Raw genomic sequence first — 25,434 nt, forward strand, 5'->3', positions numbered from 1 at the left:
GCAGCTGAAGATTTGCATCTTGAGTAGTTAGATGTAAAGACAACCTTTCTCCATGGGGATTTGGAGGAAGATATATATATATATATATATATATATATATATATATATATATATATATATATATATATCTGTGTGTGTGTGTGTGTGTGTGTGTAACAACCAGAAGAATATGAGGTAAAAGGGAAGGAGAAACTAGTGTGCAGGTTGAAGAAGAGCTTGTATGGCTTAAAATAGGCTCCAAGGTAGTGGTATCTAAAATTTGACAGGTTTATGTCTGAACAAGGTTATACTAGATGTCACTCTCATCATTGTGTTTATCTCAAAAGGAAAAATGATGGCAGCTATATTATATTGTTATTGTATGTAAATGACATGCTTGTTGCAGATTCTAACACGCAGAAAATAAATATGCTCAAAAGGAAATTGGAAAACTCATTTGTAATGAAGGATTTGGGTGCTGCAAAACAAATCCTTGGTATGAGAATAACTAGAGACAGGAAGAATCACAAATTAACATTGTCTCAAAGTGAGTACATAGAAAAGGTGTTGAAAAAGTTTAATATGCAGAATGCAAAACCAATTAGTATACCTTTGGCCAGCCATTTCAAATTAAGTAAGGGGTTGTGTCCCAAGACTTAGGAAGAAATGGCTCATATGTCCAAAGTTCCATATGCATCAACAATGCGAAGCTTAATTTATGTAATGGTCTGCACAAGGCCTGATATTGCACATGCAGTGGGAGTTGTAAGCAGGTACATGAACAATCTAGGAAAAGAACATTGGATGGCGGTGAAGTGGGTTCTCAGCTATTTAAGAGGTACCACAAATCAAGCATTATGCTTTGGTGGTTCAAACATTGCTCTACAGAGATATGTTGATGCAGATATGGCAGGTGACAGAGATAACAGGAGGAGCACTACAGGATATATATTTACTGTAGGTGGAACAGCTATCAGTTGGGTTTCAAAAATCCAAAGTGTTGTTGCACTTTCAACAATAGAAGCAGAGTATGTTGCTGCTACATAGGCTAGTAAAGAAATTATTTGGTTACAAAGGTTTATGGATGAATTGGGTAAGAAGTAGGAGTTGGGCAGGTTATACAGTGACAACCAGAGTGCCATACATCTTGCAAATAACTTTGTATTTCATTCCAAGACTAAGCATATACATCTCAAGTACCATTTCATACAGTCAGTGTTGGAAGATGGACAGTTGAAGCTGGCAAAGATACACACTAGCCATAATCCTGCAGATATGTTAACAAAAGTTGTAACCAGGGAGAAACTGAGAATCTGCTCAGTTTCAATTGGTCTTCAAGTATGATGAAGAAGATGAGAAATAGCTAGGTCCAAAGAGGAATCATTGTATAGAAAATGAACCAGCGGTGGAGTTGCTATAATCAATCTCCAAGAGGGAGATTGTTGGGTGTGGAGTTTGATTATCTTCTGTATTCAAAGGTTTCAGCCGAATGTATACCCTAGGAAGGTTGTACACCCCTCCACATCGGGGGAGTGCGAGGGCGAATTGTTCCCCCCATGGGGGTCTGAGGGGGTAAATTCCCCCCCGGATGGGGGGTTCGAGGGCTAGCGGTCCCCTGCGGGGGTTTAGGGGTAGCGCCCTCGAAGCTAAAAATAGATGTAAAATTGCCTTGTAAAAATCTAGTAATTTCTAGTCAATCTGGGTCGTTCATTAGGCGGATGATCTGACAGTAGAACTTCTATTTAGTTTAGGGTTTTTTTCCCTAGAAGGAAACCCCTCACTATATATATGAGGGAATTGTATTTCATCTGAGAATATTTGTATTCTGAGTGAAGAAAAGAGAGGAGATTGAGAGCGAAGAGGGAGTTACAGTGGATCTGCTGTACGTTGTATCTCTTTAGTTTGTTGGATAATATAATAAAAGAAGGATTGGTTGTTTCTCCATGGACATAGCCCAAACTGGGTGAACCACGTATATCTGTGTCTCTCTTGTTTTATGCGTTTTTTGCATTTATATTTCTGCAATATTTTATGTGTTCCATTGCTCTGTAATATATAATTTTCTAACACTAGAACCCTCCTCTAAACCAGGATGCTCATATACTTTTGCATTGGGTTTGCAGTTGCCTGTCACCCAGGGCATAAGCAAGATCATAAGACATACAACAGTGGGGAAGGACTTCTGGCAACCGCCTCCTCATGGCTTCTTGAAGTTTAATATAAATGGAGCCTCCAAGGGAAACCCTAGGATTGCTGGTTATGGAGGAGTTATAAGAGATGAGAAGGGAAACATAAAAGTCATCTTTCATAGTCATGTTGGGAATGCCACTAATAATATGGCAGAACTCATGGCCTTAGAGCAATGTGTAGAAATCTTGATTAAATCCAATCTACACAATGAAATCATAGAAGCAGATTCTAAATTAGTAATTAATTCAGTCAAAAATATAGGCAACGATACAACACCAGAAAAAGTATCAAATCACTTATGGTTATTGCAATTCTATCAACGTATACAAACCCACTTGAGAACCCTAAGAAAACTCATATTTGTTCACGTGCACAGAACAACCAATAGGTTAGCGAATTGTCTGGAAAATGGAGTGATTTTTACAAGAGATAACAGAAGTTATGCTTGAGAGTCAACACCCTCAGGGAATTTGCACAAGGACTGTCATAGACAGGCAATCATAGACAGGGAGTGTTTTAAATTTATGAAAGATAAGTAGTAAATAGACCAATGGAAACAGTCGAAAGTGAACCAATAACAAGGAAGAAGAAAAGGGTAAAAAGCGGGAAGTTTGACAAGTAGCCGACCACAGATTTCGGTGAACTCCAGCATCCTACAGATTTCGAGCGGATAACTGCTCGAAGGGTATCCAAATCATTGGCCTATCTAGGGAAGAATCAAGGGTTAAATAGCGAGTAGGTTGACAGGCAACTGACCATAGATAGTAGTGAACTACAACATCCTATGGATTTTGGGCGGATAGTTGCATGAAGGATATCCTATAAAACAGACCCGAAAAAATTTAGAGCGGTGGTTTAGGCCACTCATCGGGTCCGAATGGATAAATATATAGAGGGCATGTTGCTGGCCCAAAATCAACTCTGGACCATCAGATCGATGAGGGTTGGATCGCACGGTAGTCAGATCATAAAGTTAAATGAGGGATTTTCCACAAAACGAACCCGAAAAATTATAGAAAGATGGTTTTGGTTTCTCATCAGGTCCGACTGGAAAATTAAGGAAAGGGTAAGTTGTTGACCCGAAATCAGTTAAAGGCTGTCAGATCTTTGAGGGCTGGATAGCGCGTTCATTGGGTTACGAAGTCAACCATAGGTTAAGGCTTATTTTATAATATGTGGGCCATAGAATATGTGGGCTGTAAGTTATTGTGTCTTGTAGGATATGTGGGCCATAGGATATGTGGGTCATAGAATATTGTGGGTTGTAAGATATGTGGGCCCTTTTCATCAAATTTATCTTTTGGGTTAGGAAGGAAGGCAAGTTTTCCAGAGTGTAGCTTTGAGGATGAGAAGTTTATTGGTGATTTGAGCATCAATCCTTTTGTAGTTTTGTTTGAGTCAGGTACGGGGTTGTGTCAACCCAGCTATCTACTGAGTGTTCACAGAGCTAGTGTTGTTGTTCTTGGCTCTGTTAAAAAAGTGTACATTGTGTATTTTTTATCGATTAACGGAAGGCTCCACTCTTACTGGATCAAAAAAAAATAAGAAGACAAGAACCTCAAAGCAAAAAGAACTACACAATACAACTAGCATTTGCACCAAAAGGTGCAAGGGCATGCCAATAGAATTGTAGATGAATGTAGAGTGATGGAGAGGTAGTGCTGCAAGAAACAAGGACATGAATGTGGACATAGAAAACTCTGAATAATTTTTTATATTATATAATATCCTGATTCCTAAAACACCTTGAAGATTGAACATAAACTTCACTTCATTTCAGCATGTACAAAAAATTAAATTGAAGATTAATGAGGAGAAAGGATTATTATATTCATAAGACAAACTTCACAGTAGAGTAAAACACAATCATGACAAACCAACTGTAAAGAAAACTTCACATGATAAAATGCCTACACTTTTCATTCCCTAACAAAACTGATAGAGTCGATGTTCATAGCATGTGTCCTTAGTGCAAGTGATAACATACAAGCACTCCATCATGACAGGGAATTTCATTCTAGCATAATCAGAAGTGGATTTGTGTTACATATCATGGTGGGAAATGTGTTTATAAAAGACAATTTTTCCATAATATGAGGGGTTTGTTAACTCTCGTGTTGAAGAACTTGAAGAGAGGAAATAAGAACTTGAAATCAGAATTGAAAAAGCTCCCACTGGCTCAATCATGTATTTCATTTGGTCACTGATAAGCTAAACTATGCAGCTATGAAAATGTGGTTCTTGGCTAACCCCTAAGGGAAAGCAACAATTCAAGTTCAGACCATTGATGACTTTACATGGATGAATTCTAGTTATAGCCCATTTTTTAGACAACTTGGCTCTACATCTATAAAGGATTTTTACTTAAGTCGCATTGTATGAATACAAACTCTAATTTGAAGTATCAGAATCTAGAGTATCTATCTATCTTTAACCATCTTCGCTTCTACCTCCCTGAGATCTTTCCAGAGCTCGATAAAGTTCTCTTCCTAGATGATGATATTGTGGTGCAAAGGGATTTGATAGAACTTTGGAATATCGATATGCAAGGGCACATCAATGGTGTAGTGGAAACATGTCGAGAAAGCTTTAATAGGTTTGAAAAATATCTCAATTTTTCCCATGAACGTGTTGCAAATAACTTTGATCCAAATGATTGTGGATGTGGATATTAAATATGTAGAGAGTTAAAATTTATGTGAAACTCAAGTGAATATTGTGGGATCATGGAATGTTATAATGTCAGTGTATGTGCTTAATGGTTGTCAAGATGTGACACTAAAACTATTTCATCAAATGCAAAAGTTTGACATGGATGTTATAGACATTTTTGTGCCTCGCAGCATGGAGCATGAAATGTCAATAATTACAGGGATCCTCAGTCCCTAAACATGTTGTTCTTACCCCTAGAAGAACAAGGTCAGCAAACCACAGCACTTCCCATCAGTTCTCCACCTGAAAACACTCAAAAACAGGCTATTTTTGGATCATGTCAGCTGCTCCACTGAGCATCTGCGTTGGAATGCAATTGCTCCTCCTTGTACCTGCGCTGAAAGTCAAATCTAATGAAGGCTACCTGCGCTGGGCGAGATTGGCCAAGTGGCACAGTCATTCTGCAAGGTGTCAATTGCCCAGGAAGCTTCCAAACTGACACTTGGTTCAAGGGATTCGCCCTGTGATGAGTAAGAGGTACTTGATCTCCATGTGTAAGCAAGGATCTCCAAGTGGACTCAAGAACTGAAGTTTAACTGAAGAGGGAGAGGACACAAGGCAGCTTTATGTCAGTCTCAAGCTGACTCATCCTCTCTTCTTCTTTCCTATATATAGAGCTCTTCTATGAGGTCTAAGGAGGCTGGAATTTTGTGCAAAGCAAGGAAGTGTTGTTGGTTTACAGTTAGAGTTATTGGGTGATTGCTTTCATAGAGGTGAAGAGGAGATTTCTTGCTGCTGGGGAGGTGCTGCTGGATTGGAGCCATTGATGGTTGTAACCTTCTCAGAACCCTTTTACTTCTATCAATAAAGCTTTGAATGTTCTCCTATATACTTGTATTGCATTGATGTATTGTATTTACTTGTATATCTGATTCACTCTAATCCATGCATCAGTTATGAGTACATGTTTCTTGTAGTTTCCCTCTCTTGTTTGTGCAGGATCTGTGTGTAGCTGGGCCGGCAAAGGGAGCAAGGAGCTGGGAACAAGAGACAAAGAGAGAGGACAAGATCGACAAAAGCGAAAGACACCGGTTGGTCAATCTTTTCTTCCTTCTCTGTACTTTCATAAAGGAAAATATCAAAGCTTTACTTTCAGTTGTTGCTAAGGACTGTCACCCTTAGAGTAGGGATAGGGTCATCCGAGTCGGATACTTTTCCCCACAACAAACTGGCGACTCCACTGGGGAGCCTAGTATCTTGTTGGTGTTTGTAGTATCTTTGCTATTCATTTCTTGAACCAAAGAGTACCAAATCGAAAAGCTTTTGACTATATCAAAAGCGAAGTAGAGGGCCTGCTACTCTTGCTCATTTATTGAGCAGATTCATGATTTGAAGAGCTGATCTACAAAAGACTCTTGTACTCTTTGTGATAGCTTTTCATCCTCTTGATCATCCCTTAGCTTGTACTTGACCTATAGCTTTTTATTTCAGCAAAAACAGTGAATTTTTGAGCTTTTTATGACCCGGAAATCCTTGTAAACGCAACTCTCGTGTCTCAGTGCAGGTTGTCCACAGGCAGTCTGCATTCCAGCGCAGGTACTCCCTTCGGGAACTGTGCTGAGAGTCAATTTGACAGACCAGAGCCTGCGCTAGTCCAGTTAGGCTATGTCTTCCTGAGGTTTCCCACTGTGTCTTAGCCCTGTTTTCACTGTTATTTTGCTGCTGATTGCTTGTCATTGTACTTGTTGTAAACCAACTCTCCTTGACATTATTACGCCTCAGTTGTGTGATGAAATTGTGATTGTTCTTTCAGTATTTCTTACTTCAGTTACAGTTTCCCATTGTGAAAAGCAAACCAGTATAGCTGTGGCCTCTTAGATCCTGAACTGTAAAAGTGTCGTTGTGATCTTAAGAGCTAGTTTTGTTACTGTTCATGGCTGTTTGAGTTTGTTTGTTTTTCGTTTTATGGTTTGAATCTATACATTTCCAGTGTCTAAACAAGTCGATCTTAAGGTGTCTTTTGATTTTGGACAAGCTTGTTTATTTTCGCTTGAAATTAGATTCAAAGTTATACAACAGTTTCCTTTCTGTCTTACATCAACATTAAGGAAAAAGAAAAGAAATACATGCATTGTGCATTTTGCATTTGACTGTGTGCTTGACGATTTAGGAAAATTTGCATTTTAGTGTGTGTTCTATGATCTGTACGAAAAGTTGTGTCTTTCTTTTCGCTCAGTAGATTAAGGTTTTCAAAGTTGAAAGATTGAAAATTTTTGCTTCTCATCTTAGATTGCATTTAGGAAGTTGTATATATACATCTCGTAGTGATCCTTAAAGGCAAACTGCTAAGCAAGATCAACATTAAAATAAACCCAATTTACATAACAATGCTTTGTAACATAACGCAAACATCTAGAGGTCTAGGTAGAGACGTGTTCCGGCGTCGTTAAACATAGTGACTGTCGATCTCTACGAAGGTGGGTGATTCCTCCTGAGAGTCGGTGGCACTAATACGGACTTGTGCTCCCGCGTACCGTCGCGTATATTGGGAGACCCCTATAGGCAATTATCCTTTATCCATAGGAAGCCGTGTCAACCGCCCTACTGATCGCGATGCAGTGAACACAGCATTCACGAAGATCGACCACCCGTACCGTAAAACGTATTCTGTGGTTTCGCGAAAGGTTTGGCACACCCTCTGCCTAGATCTCCAGAGCAGTTTCTTTTGGCCCTTTTCAAACTCTATAACTGAAAAGGTCCAACCGAGCATTTGTCACTTCGGGCTCGTTAATACATCGAAGGTGACTAGAGTCATCTTTAGCTTTTTCTCGACTCTTAAAACATGAAAAAGCAAGTTTGTGTCTAAAAGCGTCGTTAATAAAATTTATTTTAAGCGGAACATAATCACCTGTTATTCCCACGTTGATCTTTCAGTTGAAAAGTATGGAGCCCACCAACCAAGGAGGCAACCTTGGCGGAAGTCCAAATCCCTTCTCCTCTTGGGGAGATGTTGGTGCGCCTCATATGGCGACATTGTCACTTCCAGGATTGACAATTGGCCTACCTGTATGGCTCTTTTCAACTAATGTAGTCCAGATCGCCACTAATCCTGAGCAGTCGAATCAACAGTCAGAACAGTCTAGAACTACCCACCAGCCTTCCACTTCTTACAATAATTCCTCTGATCCTTCATCTTCGCAAGGTAGAGCTGGCAAAAGTCAACCTCCCAAGGAGAAGAAGGAAAAGAAGAAGAAAGAAAAGAAGCAGAAGGAGCCTATGGCGAAGGCAGCTGGGGGCGAGCAAAAGACAGCCGACAAAAACCCACACGCTGCACCGACCGGGCCTAAATCGCCATGTGTCATTTGCAAAGGGACCCACTTCCATCGTGATTGTCCTTGTATTTCCCGGATACTAAGGGACTGGTCCCCGAGGTTGCACAATCCGGTAGCATCAACCTCTGATAGTCATGTTGATTGCAGTCCGTCAACTAGCGAGAGTGAAGGACGAAGAGGGAGACAAAGATCACCCTGTGTATTGTGTGAAGGCAAACATGCCATCCACAAATGTCCATTCTTAGATGAGGCCAAGAGAGTTTTGGAAAATCATCCGGTTTCACCGTTACGACTTCCTCCTGGATACCAAAAACTCGCGCCTAATCCCTTGATAGTTGAAAATCCAGTTGACCCGCCCAAGTGGTCAGCTGAAGTGTCGGTCATTGAGAATGAACCTACTGAATCCAGACCAGACGAGAGTCTAAAGGTCGAAACGGCAGTTGACCTGGTTCTTCCTTCAGAGGTTTCATCGTCCAATGACCCCGTCATTGAAGACCCATCTTCAAATGACACCGTCGCCGAAGAGTCATCTTCATGCGACACCCTCACTGAAGAGAATAAGGATGACACCATCCAGGTTCTTTTCATTAGCACCGACTCTGATGAGCGTCAGCGCAATGCGCCCATTCCTTTATCGCAGGAAGGAACATCATCAGGGTCATACCCGGCCGTATATTCGGTCCCACCACCGAGCAACCTGGTTGTATCCTTTGATTGGAATCAACTAGGCAGACCCCGGCTACCAGCCAGTATACCGTTCAGAATCATTGTCCAGATCTATAGAATGATTATGGCTGGTACTATCATTGATGAGGGGGCGTCTGTGAGTATCCTTTCCTCTGTTGCTTGGAAAGCACTGGGTTCCCCAGCGCTTTTACCTGAGTTAAGAAATCTCTCAGGTTTTGATAAAGGAACCAGTCGACCATTAGGAATCCTCCCCAATGTGCCTATTACATTGAAAGGGAAGACCGTCAATATGAACGTGTTGGTCATCCAAGGACCCTTGGATTATAACCTACTCCTTGGACGCGACTATATTTATTGCATGGGAGCGATAGTCTCCTCACTCTTTAGAGTAATGTGTTTTCCACACGAAGGAAGGGTGGTCAAGCTCGTAGACCAACTTTCGTTTCCGGGATCTCGCATCGCAAATAGTCAAATACCATTCCTAAATGGTCTGTTCACTCAAGATTCGCCTCCACCCCCGGTCCTCCTTCCCGATGAATGCGAGTGATTCGGAAAGAAAGACTGGAACCCAGGGGGCATGCACCCTGGTCTGCTTCGGGCAGAAGAAACCCTGGGTGTAAGGTAGAATTTCCGTAGAAGAATGGACTAGTCCGTACCCCGTCCGGCGGTGGAAGAGGGGTTGTTCTAGAATAATATTCTTTTGTCAAAGTTATGTGAGTGAGATAATCAGCTTCTCCCTCCCCTTGTCTAAATAATCAGGATACCGAGGAAGGGGACCATTTGCGGTAGCAAGTAGTAACCATCTTTGAAGACAAGCCTCACCCATTAAAACATATGTTTTGAAGGATAAGTAGGGGCAGCCTCCAAAGAAAGAGATTCTATTGCTGCAACAGGTGGTCGCCATCTTTAGTAACCTGATAATAGACATCGCCGAAGAAAGAGATTGATTTGCGGCAGCAAATAGAACCCTCTTCGGATAATAAGAAAGAGGCAAGCCTCCCTCAATAATACCAATGTTTTGTCTTTGAGTAGTGTTCTTCTCTTGTCACAAATAGCTGTTCGTTAAAAGTTGGGCCGACGGGAAGCCTGAGTACCGCATAAGACCCCCTAAAATAACGAGAAGACTAGTATCGTTAACATTAGATTGGCAAGATGACAAGTAGCTGTGAACACCCAAAGAAAAGCAGAAGTAGGGGAGAGGAGGGGCAGCCTCGAAATTCTGTCCTATGCCTGGGGGCATGCAAACTTTTGGAATGTAAGCAAGGGACGACTATTTATTTTTTTAAATTTTTAGGTCCTCCCTTTAAACCCGTAGGTCTAACCCTTTAAACTCGTAGGATTAGCCGTTTCCGACCTTACATGAAGAAAGCCTGTGGGGCAAAGGTAAAAACTTGCCAAAATTGGAGCATAGCTTCGTGAGATAAAGCTCCTTAAAAAATAGCTATCTCACAGGAGGCGTTCTTATTATGACTGGTATATCGAGCAGTTTTAGCACATAGTTCATGCTCGTTAAAAAATAAACGCAAGATCCGAGCAGTTTTAGCACATAGTTCATGCTCGTTAAAAAATAAACATAAGTTATGAGCAGGCTTTCCTTTAGAGTTCAAGCTCATTCAGAAAAAATGAACCGGTAAATAACCTTTTGAGATCGTAAATTCATCAGCCGTAAAAGCCTTGGTCGTGTTTGTGCACCGTCACCTCCACTGTTCATTTGGCCGATCATTCACCTCCATTTGTGTGTTTACCTCTTTTGAGAAACAGCTGCGAAGAGTGATTTCACCTAGCCATCCTTGTGACACTGCCGTGATTGGAAAATTCTAACCTGTACCTGGAATCTGCTGCTATCCCTGTTTATCACTCGTTCCTCAAAAGACGAGTCTTCTTTGAGCTCTTTTCACTGACTCGTAAAATATGAAAAGTTTTCCGAGTTTTGGCCTTCCAGCTCGTTAAACGACCGGAAGAGCTATCCCTCCTCTAGATTTTAATCTTTTTGGACCTGAGGGATTATTACACAAAAAGATCGAGCGCTTGTTTTGTTCGGCTCGTTAAAGCAATCGAAAACTCATCCCTTCTGTATTGTTTTATACTTTTTCGGACTTAAGGGATTAGATGACGAAAAAGGAATTATGGAGTTAACTTTCTGTACCTTTTCAGACTCTCTAAAAATGAAAAGGACCGAGTTTTCTTTGTCGTTAGACTCGTTAAAATGATTAAATAGCGACAAACTTGTCTTTAGACGAGAACGAGTTTCCCTATCGCTAAGCTCGTTAAATCATAGCGATGGGCTTGCCCGAAGGGCAGGTTATAGAACAAGCATATGTTATCCTCCTCAAGCTTGACAAAAATAAAGAGGTACTGGTCAGAAATGACTGGGGAAAAATTGGGAGAACATCAAAGCTTAATGGTAGCAAGTCGCTCTTGAACATGACACTTTTCCTCCGTTCCATATTGGGTTGGGTTGTTTCATTCACCGGTCTCATCACCATGGTCCTCGCCAAACCATCCACATTTGGGGTAATGCTACCGATCCATCGCATCAGTGTCGTTATATGTTCAAGAGAGGTCATTCTGAAAGTGTCAACCGTGTCCCATCCACTGCCATACATTATCCTTCATCCACTCATGATCGCCACCCTGAATCATATGTCACAGTTTGTTTTCACCTGCACTAAAATCATTAGCTCCGTTCCGTGTCATTGATGTGGGATTCATTAAGGCCCTCCTTTGACGGATCGCTTCTTGTCGACTTCAGCTCATTATCCAAGAAGTTGATCTAGGAACAACCCCATCAGTACTTTGAAGCTTGCATGCCTCAATGGCAAGTTTCTCACTTCCGGCGACAGGTATACATCAATGACCTTTGACCAGAAGATTTTGCGTGGCGTTCGACGCCAAGTCCTTTATTCACGCCACGTGAATTGTACTGCAGTACCTTGAGGGTCATTATCATTATCGGTGATTCCTCTCGCGCTTGTTAACGGTTTTCATTATTGGCCGGTAATCAAGCGATGTCTTTCCATGTTCGACTTCAGCGCAATTCTCACATGGATCGACTTGTACTTAGAGTGAAGATCGAGCGAGTTTGAAGACCCCGGATCTAGTTTCATCCATCCGGGCTGCGATATATATTCAGGAAATATAAAAGCATTTGTCATGTACATCATTGCAACAGATGATCATCCTATTCAAAGGATGATAATTTCAGCAGAGAATTATCAGTCTACCATCAGACGATCGTCTGTTCTATGTACCAAAATGTATTTATAAAGCTGAGCATGGGAATGCCCGCCTCAGCTAGATCATGAAATCAGAATGAAAAATAATGTATTGTATTGTATTGTATTACAGGGCGCCTCCTCAGCACTGGAATGAACTTCGGACCCTCTAGATAAAGCATTTCACCCGATAAACGGCCTCATACTTTAGGGGGCAACTGTTATAGACATTTTTGTGCCTCGCAGCATGGAGCATGAAATGTCAATAATTACAGGGATCCTCAGTCCCTAAACATGTTGTTCTTACCCCTAGAAGAACAAGGTCAGCAAACCACAGCACTTCCCATCAGTTCTCCACCTGAAAACACTCAAAAACAGGCTATTTTTGGATCATGTCAGCTGCTCCACTGAGCATCTGCGCTGGAATGCAACTGCTCCTCCTTGTACCTGCGCTGAAAGTCAAATCTAATGAAGGCTACCTGCGCTGGGAGAGATTGGCCAAGTGGCACAGTCATTCTGCAAGGTGTCAATTGCCCAGGAAGCTTCCAAACTGACACTTGGTTCAAGGGATTCGCCCTGTGATGAGTAAGAGGTACTTGATCTCCATGTGTAAGCAAGGATCTCCAAGTGGACTCAAGAACTAAAGTTTAACTGAAGCGGGAGAGGACACAAGGCAGCTTTATGTCAGTCTCAAGCTGACTCATCCTCTCTTCTTCTTTCCTATATATAGAGATCTTCTATGAGGTCTAAGGAGGCTGGAATTTTGTGCAAAGCAAGGAAGTGCTGTTGGTTTACAGTTAGAGTTATTGGGTGATTGCTTTCATAGAGGTGAAGAGGAGATTTCTTGCTGCTGGGGAGGTGCTGCTGGATTGGAGCCATTGATGGTTGTAACCTTCTCAGAACCCTTTTACTTCTATCAATAAAGCTTTGAATGTTCTCCTATATACTTGTATTGCATTGATGTATTGTATTTACTTGTATATCTGATTCACTCTAATCCATGCATCAGTTATGAGTACATGTTTCTTGTAGTTTCCCTCTCTTGTTTGTGTAGGATCTGTGTGTAGCTGGGCCGGCAAAGGGAGCAAGGAGCTGGGAACAAGAGACAAAGAGAGAGGACAAGATCGACAAAAGCGAAAGACACCGGTTGGTCAATCTTTTCTTCCTTCTCTGTACTTTCATAAAGGAAAATATCAAAGCTTTACTTTCAGTTGTTGCTAAGGACTGTCACCCTTAGAGTAGGGATAGGGTCATCCGAGTCGGATACTTTTCCCCACAACAATGGAGGATGATCAACTAACATTTCATGTGTCCTCAGTGTATGTGTTGACTTACAAGCACTCCATCACAACAGAGAATTGCATGCTAGCATAATCAGAAGTGGATTTGTCTTACATATCATGGTAGGAAATGTGTTAGGAAAATTCTTCCATAATATCCTATATGAGTGATTTTTTAACTCGCATGTGGAATAACTTGAAGAGAGTAATAAGAACTTGAAATCAACAAATTATCAACCAAACTAAAAAAGTATCAAAGTTCAAAGCACCACATGGTGGGAGCCAAATAGAATACAAGTTTCAAAACAGGCACCCTGGCAGGTACATCAAGATCATAATCATCACAAAAACTACAAGTCAAGTTACTATAGGGGTCAGTCCAATAGGAGGAGGGTCATCATTGTGGAGCCCTCCACACCAGCCTATTCCTAGTCTTTCAATAGTATTCTTTCAATAGAAAAGCATTGAATTATTAAAGAAAAGGATAGTCAGACCAGAGGTTAACTTCCATATGATTAAAATATAGTCCTCCTCCATAGTCTGCCAATGTATTAACAGAATTATGTGGTGTTACAAATACTTTCCCATGAAATTTGTTTCTTGATTGGGTTACTGTATATATTCATGGGTTTTACCTTTATAATTGTCAGATTTTGTTTCATCCAATAGTTTTTATCCTTGATAAAAAAGTGATACTACAATCCTTGATGTTGCTTTTATCCAAGGGTTTATTTTCTTGATAGCAAATGTGATATCTGAATGGTGCTACAGTAGAGTAGCTCTTGGTATATAATCTATTTGTATTGCCTCTGCATCCACTAAAGGGTTTCTTCAATAGAACAACTGAATAATTTCAAGAAACACATGGCTCGCAGATGTACAACTTAGTAGAGACATAGGAGTATATAGCACATTCAAACACAATTCTCATTCTCTTTCAAATGATCTAAGCCCCCTTTAAGTGAGCCTTGTTATCTTCCAATCTGACCTAAAAAGATCATTAATTTAAAACTACTAATTGCATCTAATGCTTTATAAGAAAATATAAAGCTTTAAAACTACTAATTGCATATGTTATTTTTATTTCTAATCAGTCAGCCAACCAGGAAAGGGTGATCAATACCACCATTTCATTTAGAAAAAAAATCACCATATTTAATATGAGAAGATCCCTAAGATCCAAATTACAAATCGTTGTACATGAGAACCGTAGAAACTTTAAATGGACCAATGTTAGACAAAATTTTGTCACTATCCCTATACTCCCTGTTCCTTGATCCTGGAGGACCTCTATGGTGAACCCCACATGCTTTTCCCTCATGAAGAAACCCCCATTATGTCCCTCTTCATGAGCATATCATTTCCCTTTTGCACCATTTTCCCTGAAACTTCTATTTTGCCCAGTTTACAAGATCGACGCTAATGGCCTTTGTCTCCCCCACACCGATGTGTAGAGATTAGCACTACTCCTTGTGCCAACCGGAGTGACTGAGTTTTGTTCCAGTCATGTTGGTCCTATTATGGAATTTTTTTTAAATTAGAGCTAAATCTTCCAGCTCTAGAAGCTCTATAACAGAAGTTTGGTAAATGGTTTGGCCAGATAGGGTTGAGGATGACAGTTTGGGATCCTTTCCCCTATAATGATGGAATTACCTCAAGGGATAAGTCCTCCCATAAGAAGAGGATCCATCTCCCATCCATATTTCCTATATAAACCTCCCTTCTTCCCAAGTACAAACTAGAGTGTGCATGTTATAGTCACAGTTGATAGTTTTAGCTGAGTGTGAGTATACTATTTTGGGTTAGACAAGCAAGTATTACTAGTTGTAGCTATATAGTTGTGTGAGGGATAAGTGTGTTTGGTTTGGAGTGAAGCCTAAAGGGAAGATCCTTTAAACTATTTTTGTTTGAAGCTGTCATGGAGTGCTAGCAGAAGTGTGTGGGAACCTGGTCTTATCATAGGAAGACTACAAAGTCAAGACAAATGGTTGTAATCTCTCTTTAATATTAATATATGCAACTATCAATTGATTTACTACATGTTTTGTAATATTACATACCCATGTCTTAATGTTTCTTGACTTGTTAAGTCGGTTGAATTGAAATTTGGCTATTATTATGTTTGTGTGCTGTTGTTGTTTACTTGTTTCAGGAGCTTGAAGAAGGAAGTGACAGACTGCTGGGATGAACAAGCGAGGAAATCATCAATAAGGATAAGTGACCAAGAGGTAGGTCCTCTTGATTGATTTTAACCTAAGGAAATCTTCCATACAATGTATCTGTTGTGGCTAGACCCATTATCGGGCTAGAGGAATTCGTTTGTGTCTGCACTTATAATTTTACTTCACCACACCCAACCACCTCAAAAACCTTGAATGTTATTATACTCTTCAACTCTAAAATTGTAAAAAAAAAAAAAAAAATAAATATAGATTCAACTTTAAATTATTAATCTATTATTCAATAGCTCCAATCTTCAGCCTAACCCACCCCCATTCCTCCAAGCTTTATTTATCTATTGTTAATTAGTATTAGAGTTTTAGATAAGAACAAGATAAATCAGCATTAGAGAAGATCAAGAGAAGGAGAAGAAAATCAATCAAGAAAGCCATAATGTATAATGTATTAAGCCAAAAAGAAAGGGCTTTACATGGAATTATTGATGAAACACAAATACATTAAAGATTTTTACTTGGATTAGTTATCTAAATAACTCTATTGTGATTATAATTACAACTCAATGGTGATACATAAGAATGGGTTAATTCCTCGGTGGCGGGAAAAAATTTTGGTAATTAAAGCAATAGAAAACATTCATTGCCTAGCACCTGCCACAATATGAAATGTAATTTCACTCTCCTCAACAACAAACAAAAATGTTGTTTGTTTGAGGTATTTGAAATTCTGACAAAGGTACTTAATTTTATAGTACCATCTGCAGCATTTGGATTTTATAACATTGGGAAAACATGATTTTAAATCAATCTTCACACACACAAAAAGGTTGGAGAAGATGTCTTCAATACTTTTAATTTCATCTTCGAAGGCGGGATCTCCATGTGCATGAGCTAAGTTAACTAAGGTTTCTAGCATTTGTAAGGTTAGGTTAGGTTTGAGGAGATAAATTTGTATCCAATCTGCACAATTATGCTACTTGGATGGAAAAGTTTGGGAACAAAATTCTCAACCACTGTCAACCCTAAAACTATTTCCTTTAATCTGATAAAGGAAAAATCTGAAATGCATAACTTAGGTTCCTCAAAACACCTAAAATATGCATTTATTTTCTAAAAGTTAAAGGTTTCTTACTTGCTACTGTTCCATTGTTCATATTCTAGTTTTTTTCTCCTCTACTCTGCTTGCATAGCTTCAAACTCCTCTCTACTCAAAATTGGAGTAGAGTTGTAATTACCCATACCATAATCCATATATTCTCTGAAATTTGCAAATTTTCTCAGTTAGTACAAAATTGAAATGACTCCACAAAGTTAAGAGTAATACTTTGACTCAGAATCATAGATATTCAGCAAACAAACTCAGTGTAAAATTTGGCTTCAAAAATAAATTTAGGAATGTGTTTTTTATTCTTGGTTTGGGCATGTATAGGTTTTTATTTTACAGGTCAAACTTGACTAAATCTTGCACAACTCAAAGTATGGCCAAGTCTTCCAAGACTGCCTAATACTAGTAAAACTCGTTGATTTAAGATGAGAGTGATTAGTTCAACAATGTCTTCAAACTGACCAAGTTATAGTGAGTTTGACCAGGTCTCCTGATCATTACACTTAACTCAACCAGTCAAACTCAGGGATACTTAGAAGACTTGGTCAGATTTCTTAGTTATGATCATACATTAAAAAATCTCATTTGATACATGGTTAAATATATGAATAGATAAAACACCTTCCCTTTGAACAAGAGGGACAAATCCTAGCATATATCCATGTGTTCCCTACATATTTGTTGGCATAATTTTTCCATTAAATGGCATGTCAAAAGGACTTGGTCCATAACCCATGTATGGGATACCACCATTACAAGCCATGTAAGCATCTGATCCCCACTGTGCACTAGGCCAACAAGCATTATATGCAGTAGGTGAAACATACAGTACTATACACTCTTTAGCTCCAAAATCCTATGATGCTCTCGACTGCATCTCATTGGCTCTATCCATGATAAAGATCCCAACGTGCATCAGTTCCAAATATATTCATCTTCTTGTAATTAAGAAAGGGAATTATAGTGATAATGGAGAATACAAAGGTAATAAAAATCCAATTACACTTTCCAAAACATCAGTTTCCCAAGTGAAAAGTAATATAAAGATGACTTACTAGTAGAAACTTGTCGAGGTTGCTTCTTCTACTTATTTATTGCTGAAAACAAACAAAGATTGAAGTGCATGAGCAACACTACTATAGATAAATACCTACTTATTGTGGATAGAAGAAATCTAGAAAGCCACAAATCCAAAAGAACCACCCCAATAAACCTGACAAGTAATAAGTACCTAGCTCACCAACAGGAAACTTTTGTTGAACTTCTTCCTCAACCGTTGGGGTACTCTCCTGTGACAAAGGCCCTTTTGTGCTCATAGACTCATGTGTCACCTCAAGTGGCGAAGTGGTCTTTGTAGAGCGGTTTTTCTCTGATGATTGTTGTGGTTGGTTAACAGGTGGCTTCATTTCAGTGATAATTTCCTTCACATTTGGCATGTCAAATCTTGGAGTTGTGTGTGCCTCCTTTGCACATCCTGAAAGAGAAGGAGATGGGACTTTGGACCTGGGACACTTGGCTGACTCCATATCTGCAACAGAAAACACTTGGCCCATCAGATACCCATAAGTAGACAACTAATATCAACTTGTTCTCATGCATACTTTTTTGGCTAATTAATATACCTTGAACTTGTAGAAAGTTGCCAACATTTTTTGCACTGCTGGTGTTGGTCTCCAAAATTCGATTTATGGTATCACGAAGAGTCTTATTTGGCAAGAGATCATCTGCAAGAATGTTTGTTTCTCCATATACACATCTGGAATTTGATATGATATGGTCCCTAATGCCTAAAAAAAATGGAAAGGATTTCAGAAGTTTAAACACTCATCTATCAACATGTTCTAAGAAAAAACATAATGCCATTAATCACACAAGCTAGACAAGGAAGTAAGATCTCAATGTATCTGTAATTTATTCTCTGGTCTATCTTACATTTGTCACAGTAGCTATTGAAACAACATTTGTTGGTCAGTACAACATCTTTCATTACTTCCTTGCATAAAGGGAAATGCAATTTAGGTGGCAGTTCACCAACGAAACAGTTAGATGGGAACCCCTCAACTTCCTTGTCAAAAGTAGCTCTACATGAGAAATTATTTTTATCAGCAGCTAATAACTGAGAAACAATGCATAGCCAATTGCACCTGGCACTTTACATTTTCCTTTATGGAGTTTCCAATTAATAGAGGTTTGGTTTAAAGGACTTACTCGTTAGGCCTCAAAACTGCAACTGCCCCACTTGGCAATGCATAAGAGCCATTGAGAGTAGCAACATGCATTGATTTGGGAATGCTAGTTGGTGGCTTCACCCTTTTGAGGTCAAAATTGGGATCCATGTTTGTTGGAAAATGTTGGATGAAATGTCCTAGAGAAAATAAAGAACATGGTGAGAATCCATGTCAAACCAATTAGCCATGCTCTCAATGAACAGTTTGATTGCAAAGTTATGAGACATGATAAAGTTGAACATACCTGAACTTTACATCTATGATAGACATGCCTTGTGGTGTTGTTTTCCCCATTCCATGCCCTGCATTATCAATCCATCATAAAATTCCTTTAGACATAAACCATCCATCCAAATCTGAGCTAGCTCTGCCAAGGTGAAAGTAAAATTTATATCTTCGTCATCTCTACCAGTTATAATACAAAAGGAAAATTAACCAAAGAGTCATCATTCATGGGTTTCTATAGTGTTGGTCAACTATGACCATAACTACAATGAAACAAGTTTTGGCCATCTTTCTATTTGAAAATTTTGATGAAATTCAGATGTGGACAAACCATTTATTTGGATTGGATTCTCTAATTTCTCTATTATTATAAGAATTAACCAGACATAACATGCACTTCAAAGTTCAAACATTTCAAGTTTCTACCAATATTTTGAACTTGTACTTGTACTTTCAACTCGCGAGTAGTTGAAATTACTCTACAAGATTCCATAATTGGCTTCTTAAAATGTTCAAGCCTTGTACAGATAACACACCCATGCTTCAGAAGTTCACACTGCTTCCCCTTGGTAAGTTGTGAAGGACTGAAACTGAGCAGCTTTAGTGACAAGTGTACAAATTAAAAAAGAAATAAATGATGGAAAAGAGATCCAATCACCTATGATATTTTACCATTTTTCCTTGGATATTGACGATATGGTGAAGCGTGAGAAATATTAGTGACAACTCATGGGCATCCATTCTTTGAAGATAATTGCCCATTTAGATATGCACCATTTTTCAACTGTTCATTTCCATTTTCCAATTGTTGTTGATGACTTGAATGTTATACTTGCAATTCTTGATAGTGAAAGGATGAGCTTTCCATGTCTTTCAAATTCAACAAAGGTCTGAGTGCCTCAACAACCTCACTCATCAAAGGCCTAGCTTTTGGATCTCGACTGAGGCAATGGCAAGCCAATTGGGTGGCCTTTTGTGCTCCTTTAATGGAAAATTTACCCTCCAAACGAGGGTCTATAAGATGATATAACCTTATTTTCTCGCCAAGGTAAGGGCTAGCCCACTCCACCAGATTGTGCTCCCCACCAGGCCTGTTTTTTTCCATGGACCTTCGACTAGTTAACATTTCAAGTAGAACAACACCAAAGCTATAGACATCACTCCTCAATGTCAAATGTCTTGAAAAAGGAGGAATATCAATGGTTTTACACTTTGGATTGCTATAATCAAAGTAATATTTATACTAATTAGCTATTTTATAGGCATAGCTGACTATCTTCAATCTATGCATTGCTTGGAAAGATTCACTACTATGAGAGAATCTCAAACATCAAAAATTAATCAATGTGAAAAAAAAGGAATCCAACATATGCTTCCAGTTTCATGCATTTGGTGAACTGAAGCTTACCATGAGAAAAATAAAAACCCTTAACAGGGGCATATTAAAAGCAGTCAACGTAAATGAAAATGAATTTTGGCAAGATTATTTAATATTAACCATCCTCTAAACTAATCTTTGCATGGATGCCTACAGAGGCCTTGGATAAAGAGATAATTGAATTTCAGAACCATATGATATGAAAACATGCATTCTCCTCATATAGCACAGTCCAGTAAGAATCATTTATTTTAACTGCCTTTATTCTTAGCTTGTAACTATATGTAATCTACAACATACATTTAACATACAAAATTATAAATACTTTTACATGTTCTAATTGAAAATTAACATTCAGCAAATTCTCAAATCTAGACTTCATATTTCCTCTTGCAAGTTGCACCTGTCATCCATACTATTTCAAGGTCAACAATCACAATTAGACAAAAAAAACAACCTTCAGGTTTCCACTGGAAGACAATATTTTATAAATTATTGGGAATGCTCAGAAAAGGGTTATAATTGCTTAAGGTTTTCTTCACACAAAACCTAGTTAATTTCTTTTCCTCCCATGCTAAAACTGCTATTGAGAACCACAACTCTCAAGGCATGGTATATTACAACATATGATGGATGATGACCTTATAGGGAAGAATTAGTGCTAAAATCACTAGCTCTAAAAGACTGCAGATCATCTAATAAACATCTAAGAGTTTAGTTCCACAATGACAGCTAAGAGTTGAGTTCCTCAATGACAGTAGATCAATTGACAATAAGACCACAATGTAATTCTTCACTTCTTCTTTTGGGCAAAGCATAACAAAAGCAATCCTAGCTTAAGGACCATGGCTATTTCATGAAACCAATAGTTTTTCCTTAGGGGTATCCTTTTTTTACATGATGCTACATACAACCATTTTCTCATATGGGGAAACTTCCCACCCCATACATGCATATTTCTTTGAAAATATTATTTGCAATAAGAAAAACTTACTCTTTGTTCCCAGTCTCTAAAAGTGCATTTCTTCAATAGTTATATATTTTGAAGTTTCTAAAAAGGAAGATAGAAATAGTGAGTTGGACTCTTGATAATTTGACCACTAGAAAACTCTCAAGTACCATTCAGACACCCATATCTCTATAAAGTACACCAATTTATTAAGAACTAAACCACTTTCTTCCTCCTTTTGAACATAAAACTGTAAACATCACATAGAATATTCTCAGACTATTCTCCAAAATTTTCCCCTTCCTAGACAAGCTATAGGCAAAGGATATAAATCAGTTTAGAAGACTTTTTGGGTGGTGAACGTGGTCCACACTTGAGAAAGGGAGGGTTACCTTGTTTCCTATGTTGGGAGGCCATGGTTTGTACCTTGATAAATGTCATCAACCTCTGCCAAGGAATCTTGAGAATTACCACTGATAAAAAATGACTGAATTCAGGTTTGCAAATTTCTTTCATGCCATTAGAAAAGGGTTGGTTTTTTCCAACAATCAATGTGCATTGACTAGACTTGAAATTTTATTAAAAGGTTCAAGATTTTCTAGAAAATTCAGCTTAAGTCTTTGCAGTAAAAAATTCATATGTTATTCACTATTCTCAATCTTTTTCTAGGCAACATGTCTGTAGAGTTTTTAATCCAAAGTGCATTTGGACTATTGACTCCTCAACACTCTAATTATCTTATATAATTGTGCTTATTATGGCAATGAAGACCAATGTGCCATGTACCATGAGCAGAATGCCTCTTGAAGGGTACTCACCTACTCACTCTGCACAATCTAGAGCTTCAAGTGATTGTTGACCTTAATAGGGGATAGGCTGAGAAGTGAAATAGTACCAGGAAAAGTGTAGGAATTGGCTCTCCACTAGGGTCCCAAAGATCACCTTAGTTCAATAGTTTTCTAGATGTCCCACTAGACATCTCTGAACCAATGTCCTGGAGAACCCATACACGGCAATGATGGATGGGAGCCATTGTGACTGTCAAGGGAATAGGGAATATAATTGCAAAGTTTCCACTATGAAATGCATCCTAGGGACCCCAAAATATGATTTGGCTTGAATTTCTTCTCAAAGGAACATGCAGATTATGGAGAAAACTTTAAAGAATAACTACATGTTTGGAGAATTCATAGGGGAGAGTCTACAACTAGTTTAATTTAGTTTTTCTCAGTTACTCATTGCATCATATAAGACCCACTTACCCATTATCAATAATTGCAGCTAGCAACCTATGAAAATATCTCAGGTCTCTGTCGTAGATCTAAAATTGAATTATAATCTTCTCCTGCTATTGCATCTAGTGACCCACACAATATGCCCATGGTTCCATAATTGTGCCATGTTCAACATCCTAGTATCTTCTTGCATCAAGTTTCCTTGCTGCCTAATTTCCTTTATTGTTCCATTTCCATATCTTTCTTATTCCTATCACTGCATAATCCACTACTGAATTCATAGGTTTACACAACACACTGATGAAACATATAAGATGTTCCCATTACTTTCAACCACATACTTCAGAACTGCTGTAAATAAAACCCCTCTAAATTCATGGCTAGGAACCCTGTACTGGCATCATTACATGATAAAATTAGCAATAAGTAGGGTGAGTATTAATTTTTTTTAATATCTCTGTCAAATGAACCCCAAAGAATCAGTAGTGTCCATACTGTGACCCAACAAACCAGATCCTTTCAAGTTGAACCTATAAATACATTATTAATTTATTTATTTATGAACATATATTATTAGTTGCTATACTCAATGTACCAGCTTCACCAATGCATCAGATATATTTTAACTATAATCTTAATACAATCATCATGAAGCTAAAATTTTATATTCAAGGTTTTTAAACAATTTGGTTTTTTCACCCTAGTTTGTCTAGGCCTTGGAGAAATACACATCACTTTCCACCCTCAATAGGATGCATACTCAGGATAACCTATCATGAGAATAAATCAAGTGAAATTATGCAGACAATTTCTAATAGTTTTTAGAGCTAATGAGATTGAACACAAGTTAACTTGGAACTTATAAGTTATAAGCTATCAAGAATGCTCACCAGTCATTACATACTCAGGAGCTGCATAGTCATAAGTTCCCATGACTTGAGTAGAAAAATGAGTTTTGTCTCCTTCAGGTCCATATTTTTCTAGACCAAAGTCAGAAAGTTTAGCATTGTATTCTTGCATGAGGTACATAGACCTTCAGTCATACAAAGAACTCATTACAGTTCATAGTCTCTTAGTAACCAAAGACTTATAATTCATATTGTGGAAATGCTTAGTAATTTAAATTATTTGGGGTTAAATGGACAAACCGAATCCAATAGGATGTTGGACGTCTTAAAATCCTGATAAATCACATGCCTTTCAACTCCTCCATGAAGAAATGCCATACCCTTGACTGCACCCAATGCAATTTTCATCCTGATAGACCATGGCATGGGCAGGGACCCTTCTGCATGCACAAAGGTAATACTAGACTACATTAAACATCTGCAAAGAATTTTTGTTAGTATAATATTTAAACAACATAATAATCCCTACATCTAAATTTAAGAGATCCCTAAAAGATGTGGGGTATGCAGTCAAGAAAAATATAAAAATTAGATCCATGACTTCATAATACTGTGGAAAGATGTATTGAGTTTTCTATTGGTTGTTTTGAATGAAAACCTAGTACACTTTTAGCAAAGTCTACAGTCTATATTAAAGAAAAGGTAGGCATGTCCATCACAGTTCATCCAAAAGAGAAAGTAGCACTAAAGAAACAATCCAACTACTTAAGCCTAAGAATGAACACTAAAATATTGTCACTAAAAAGTAAATACATGACAACATGCACATTTCAGATCTCTGCAGGCTAATGGGTGATCACATTAGGAAGATCGTTACTTTATATCTGATTCTGGAAGAGTGGGCTAGTTTATAATTTGATGGGGCTGTCAGTAATAGAAGTTAATGAGGGATGATTGGTTATCACCTTTGCCTTCAAGATTGGTCTTGCTACTAACAATGAAGACGATGTTTTAAGGGATTTATCTATGTGAAAAAATCTGAAAATAAACAAACCATTGACATTTGGCATTTTTTATTCACCATCAAGCTTAGATATAGAACTCACAACAAATTAGGAAGCTGCAGGATTTTTCAGAGTAATGCAAAGGTTACATTTTACTCTTTCTAGAAGTCAGGTTTATTGTGAACATATAAAAAGGAAACTAAAACATTCGTTGACAAAATGGTTAATTGAGGGATCAGATTATATACCTTAAAAGGTTAAGGTTGTCCCACTTCAGGATGGCACTAAGAACCCTGATTGCAAGCCTAGGACCATTAAATTATAGTTTTGGCATGTAGTGAGTATATGGACATAAGGGTGAATCTTACCATCATTAAAATTTATGGATTTCCTTGGTGGGACAATAATGTGAGAATAAGGATGATGAGACACCTTTTAAGGAAACTACTGAGTTTACAATTAAAAATTAAAATTAAATAGAGATTCTACTCAAATTTCCTTTTGAGCAATCTAGAGAGTGCAGGTAGCAGGCATGGACCAACCCTATACTGAGAAGCTAAGAATACAAAGGCAAGAAGCAAAGAATAGTCTTAAGATGGAATGGAAGAATTTGGGTGGCACAAAAAGGCTAGGAAAAAAGCCAGTCATTCTTCTAGTATGAAGTTTATGATGATGAATACAGGTAGCTTCAGAACCAGGAAAAGAAAATTTATAGTTACACAGGAGATGAGAGAGAGTGCAGAATCAAATTTACAGGTATCAGAAAAGAATTTCATAACATGAATGGAGTGGCCATTGACCTTGGAAACTCAATAAAGTTTAGGGAACACCTCCATCATAATTCAAAAACACTACAACATTTGGCAGAGATGGAAGCAAGGCATTAGGTGCATTGAAAAAAAAATGAACGTCAAATTAGAGAGGATTTTGACCAAGATAAATTGAGTTCA

At 38.4% G+C, this 25,434-nt stretch overlaps 2 pseudogenes; both read right to left on the minus strand.

The window, feature by feature from the left end:
• Positions 1 to 19,610, minus strand: part of LOC149167618 (E3 ubiquitin ligase PQT3-like) — a 71,251-nt pseudogene extending 51,641 nt beyond the window's left edge.
• Positions 19,611 to 19,728: 118 nt separating this feature from the next.
• Positions 19,729 to 25,434, minus strand: part of LOC149167619 (serine/threonine-protein kinase PBL34-like) — a 36,221-nt pseudogene continuing 30,515 nt past the window's right edge.

The sequence above is a fragment of the Pinus tabuliformis genome, chromosome 5_1 (assembly GCF_031772625.1).
Source record: "Pinus tabuliformis cultivar Carrire ecotype Pingquan chromosome 5_1, CPIR1, whole genome shotgun sequence".
Classification (NCBI taxonomy): domain Eukaryota; kingdom Viridiplantae; phylum Streptophyta; class Pinopsida; order Pinales; family Pinaceae; genus Pinus; species Pinus tabuliformis.